Source organism: Procambarus clarkii, chromosome 44, assembly GCF_040958095.1.
Source record: "Procambarus clarkii isolate CNS0578487 chromosome 44, FALCON_Pclarkii_2.0, whole genome shotgun sequence".
In the NCBI taxonomy this organism is placed as follows: domain Eukaryota; kingdom Metazoa; phylum Arthropoda; class Malacostraca; order Decapoda; family Cambaridae; genus Procambarus; species Procambarus clarkii.
Genome location: NC_091193.1, coordinates 22181811 through 22186863, shown reverse-complemented (window position 1 = coordinate 22186863; position 5053 = coordinate 22181811).

Below are 5053 nucleotides of genomic sequence, written 5' to 3'. Positions count from 1 at the left end.
CCACATACTCACCCATACTCCCACATACTCACCCATGCTCCCACATACTCACCCATGCTCCCACATACTTACCCATGCTCCCACATACTCACCCATACTACAGGAATCGGAGAGAGATAAAGACTGGAGTGAACACAATTCCAGCACTAACACCAGAGGCACACATAAACAAGGTGACATCGGCAGCATATGAGACACTGACAAACTTGAGAACATCGTTTAGATTTAGATATAAAAGATAATTGATATGTGGATGTATTTGTGTACTTGTATGTATATATATATATATATATATATAAATATACATGTGTATGTAACAGTAACAATTGTGTAACTAGCTTCAAGAGATTGTCACTTGCCCACACCACATTCACACCCGCTCCTGTGCCAGGTAAGTCCACTACGGGCTCACCATAGTCCGTGCTCCTTGGAACTTTTTGTTCCCCAGAAGCTGAATCTAAAATAACAAAGTCACTTGCTTAGCTAAACGAACTATTGGGTTCAGTTCCTGGACCCAATATGTGCCTCTGTAACCCTTGCACTACCGCCCATGGGATGGGTATGGGGTCCACCACTGCCCATGGGATAGGTATGGGGTCCACTACCGCCCACGGGATGGGTATGGGGTCCACTACCGCCCACGGGATGGGTATGGGGTCCACCACCGCCCACGGGATGGGTAGGGGGTCCACTACCGCCCACGGGATGGGTATGGGTCCACCACCGCCCATGGGATGGGTATGGGGTCCACTACCGCCCACAGGATGGGTATGGGGTCCACTACCGCCCATGGGATGGGTATGGGGTCCACCACCGCCCACGGGATGGGTAGGGGGTCCACTACCGCCCACGGGATTGGTATGGGTCCACCACCGCCCATGGGATGGGTATGGGGTCCACTACCGCCCACGGGATGGGTATGGAGTCCACTACCGCCCACAGGTTCACAGGTTCAGTAGGGGGGTGGTGAGGGCGGAGCAGCGAGGGGGGTGGTGAGGGCGGAGCAGCGGGGGGGGGGGGGTGACGCCTGCGGGTTAAGGGCAGGGGAGGGGGGGGGGCGTGGGGAGAAAGTGATATATGCTAAAACACTGACTAAGTGCCAGGTGAGCATCGGACCCATGACCCTGTGGCACCCACGACTCCCTAACTCTCCCACCCTTCAAGCTACCTTCTGAAGGACTCGAACCCTTGACCATTTGCCGCCAGAGATCTTTCTAAACCTGAACCGGATCTTACCTCGTCGGTCCGGGGAGGCCTCAGTGGCGACTGTGTACTAGTTGTACTCACCTAGTTGTGCTTGCGGGGGTTGAGCTCTGGCTCTTTGGTCCCGCCTCTCAACTGTCAATCAACTGATGTACAGATTCCTGAGCCTACTGGGCTCTATCATATCTACATTTGAAACTGTGTATGGAGTCGGCCTCCACCACATCACTGCCTAATGCATTCCATCTGTTAACTACTCTGACACTGAAAAAGTTCCTTCTAACGTCCCTGTGGCTCATTTGGGTACTCAGTTTCCACCTGTGTCCCCTTGTGCGTGTGCCACCCGTGTTAAATAATCCATCCTTGTCCACCCTGTCAATTCCCCTGAGAATTTTGTATGTGGTGATCATGTCTCCCCCTAACATTCTGTCTTTCTGCGACGTGAGGTGCAGTTCACGTAGTCTGTCTTCATAACTCATGCCTCTTAGTTCTGGGACTAGCCTAGTGGCATACTTCTGAACTTTTTCCAGCTTCGTCTTGTGGTTGACTAGATACGGACTCCATGCTGGGGCTGCATACTCCAGGATTGGTCTTACATATGTGGTATACAAGGTTCTGAATGATTCCTTACACAGGTTTCTGAAAGTAGTTCTGATGTTAGCCAGTGTGTGTGTGTGTGTGTGTGTGTGTGTGTGTGTGTGTGTGTGTGTGTGTGTGTGTGTGTGTGTGTGTGTGTGTGTGTGTGTGTGTGTGTGTGTGTGAGAGGCCACAACACACACCAGCAGCCCGGGCGTACTGCCAAGACACGGAGCGTTGCGTAACCAAACAGCCGCGTCCAGTTCAGAGAGAAATTCGTGAAGAAACCCCCTTACATTTAACAACATATCGTTCAAGCCATTTGCGCTGTATAATGAATTAAACGAACTTGAGACTTAAGAGTGAGGTGGGGCCGGGGCTGCGTCAGCTCGTCACTCTACACGTCAGATCCAAAAGTGAATCTGTCAGACTCACATGCTGAGAGGCGCGTTGTATCGTGCAATGCGTACACGACGTAATTACAGTCTTAGTTGTGGTTCGCAGGACAAAAAAACAAAGAGAGGGTGAAGGAGGGGATGGTCAGGAGAGGGTGATGGGGCTATGGTGGGGGGGGGGGGGGTTAGAGTAGGGGGGGTCAGGAGAAAGGGGGGGGGTGAATGGGGGGTCAATTACTACTTCCTGAGGGGGTTCGCCTGGTAACGTGTTGCTTTCTTTCTTCCTGTCAGCTCCAGTGACTCTTGGCTTACATCACAGCAAGTCCCTGCTGCCTTATATCATGTTCCATGTCCCACTATCAAGTACCATGTTCCACTATCAAGTACCAAGTCCCACTATCAAGTACCAAGTCACACTATCAAGTACCAAGTCCCACTATCAAGTACCAAGTCCCACTATCAAGTACCAAATCCCACTATCAAGTACCAAGTCCCACTATCAAGTACCAAGTCCCACTATCAAGTACCAAGACCCACTATCAAGTACCAAGACCCACTATCAAGTACCATGTTCCACATATGAAGTGTTTTACACCTTACTTCAAGTACCTGCATGCCATATTATGCCCAACATTAATATAAGGTGCCCGCTGCCTTATACCTCATACTTCTTGCAAGACGACACGAGAGCAAGCAGCTTCCTCACTACAAGTCTTACTCGTTCATGGACATTATTCTTACTCGTATTACTCTTCCTGACCTGAGAATGTCTAAACTTTTAAATATAATTTGTTTCATAAAAAAACAGAATTGCAATGAGAGATATTTAAATATAACATTTAAATCTAGTAGCAACAATTTGACGAAATTGAGGATAAAATGGTTAGATGATTAGCATGAGTCAGAGGTTACTACAGGTACGGGTCTAATATGGTCCTGTATTTCCTCTTGCTAATTCAAACCTAAAATACAAATACAAATATAATATGTATGCTGAAATTATTATATATATATATATATATATATATATATATATATATATATATATATATATATATATATAATGTCGTACCTAATAGCCAGAACGCACTTCTCAGCCAACTATGCATGGCCCAATTTGCCTAATAAGCCAAGTTTTCATGAATTAATGTTTTTTCGACAACCTAACCTACCTAACCTAACCTAACCTAACCTAACCTAACCTAACTTTTTCTGCTACCTAACCTAACCTAACCGATAGAGATAGGTTAGGTTAGGTTAGGTAGGGTTGGTTAGGTTCGGTCATATATCTACGTTAATTTTAACTCCAACAACAGAAAATTGACCTCATACATAATGAAATGGGTAGCTTTATCATTTCATGAGAAAAAAATTAGAAGAAATATATTAATTCAAGAAAACTTGGCTTATTAGGCAAATCGGGCCTTGCATAGTAGGCTGAGAAGTGGGTTCTGGCTATTAGGTACAACATATATATACATATATATATACATATATATATATATATATATATATATATACGTATATATATATATATATATATATATATATATATATATATATATATATATATATATATATATATATATATATGTGTCGTACCTAATAGCCAGAACGCACTTCTCAGCCTACTATTCAAGGCCCGATTTGCCTAATAAGCCAAGTTTTCATGAATTAATGTTTTTTCGTCTACCTAACCTACCTAACCTAACCTAACCTAGCTTTTTTTGGCTACCTAACCTAACCTTACCTATAAATATAGGCTAGGTTAGGTTAGGTAGGGTTGGTTAGGTTTGGTCATATATCTACGTTAATTTTAACTCCAATAAAAAAAAATTGACCTCGTACATAGAGAAAAGGGTTGCTTTATCATTTCATAAGAAAAAAATTATAGTAAATATATTAATTCAGGAAAAATTGGCTTATTAGGCAAATCGGGCCTTGAATAGTAGGCTGAGAAGTGAGTTCTGGCTACTAGGTACGACATATGTATATATATGTATATATATATATATATATATATATATATATATATATATATATATATATATATATATATATATATATATGTATATATATATATATATATATATATATATATATATATATATATATATATATATATATATATATATATGTCGTACCTAGTAGCCAGAACTCACTTCTCAGCCTACTATTCAAGGCCCGAATTGCCTAATAAGCCAAGTTTTCCTGAATTAATATATTTTTTCTAATTTTTTTCCTATGAAATGATGAAGCTACCCTTTTCACTATGTATGAGGTCAAGTTTTTTTTATTGGAGTTAAAATTAACGTAGATATATGACCGAACCTAACCAACCCTACCTAACCTAACCTAACCTATATTTATAGGTAAGGTTAGGTTAGGTAGCCAAAAAAAGCTAGGTTAGGTTAGGTTAGGTAGGTTAGGTAGACGAAAAAACATTAATTCATGAAAACTTGGCTTATTAGGCAAATCGGGCCTTGCATAGTAGGCTGAGAAGTGAGTTCTGGCTACTAGGTACGACATATATATATATATATATATATATATATATATATATATATATATATATATATATATATATATATATATACAACTTTAGAACACTTTCCCACCAGGAGACTCGAACCCTAGCCAGCACAGAAGCCTTCCAGCAACGTATCTCTCCATCAGCTGGCTAGGGGTCGAGTCTCCTGGTGGGAAAGTGTTCTAAAGTTGTATACTTCACTCTCGTGTTTAGGAGAGTTGTGCCTTAAGCATAGACACTGTGTCTTCCCATATTAACAGGGACTTGATGAAATAAACGTATAAATGACCCCTCACTTGCTCTAGTGCTCTTGGGAGGTGGTGATCTTTGTGGTATATAAATACTCCGA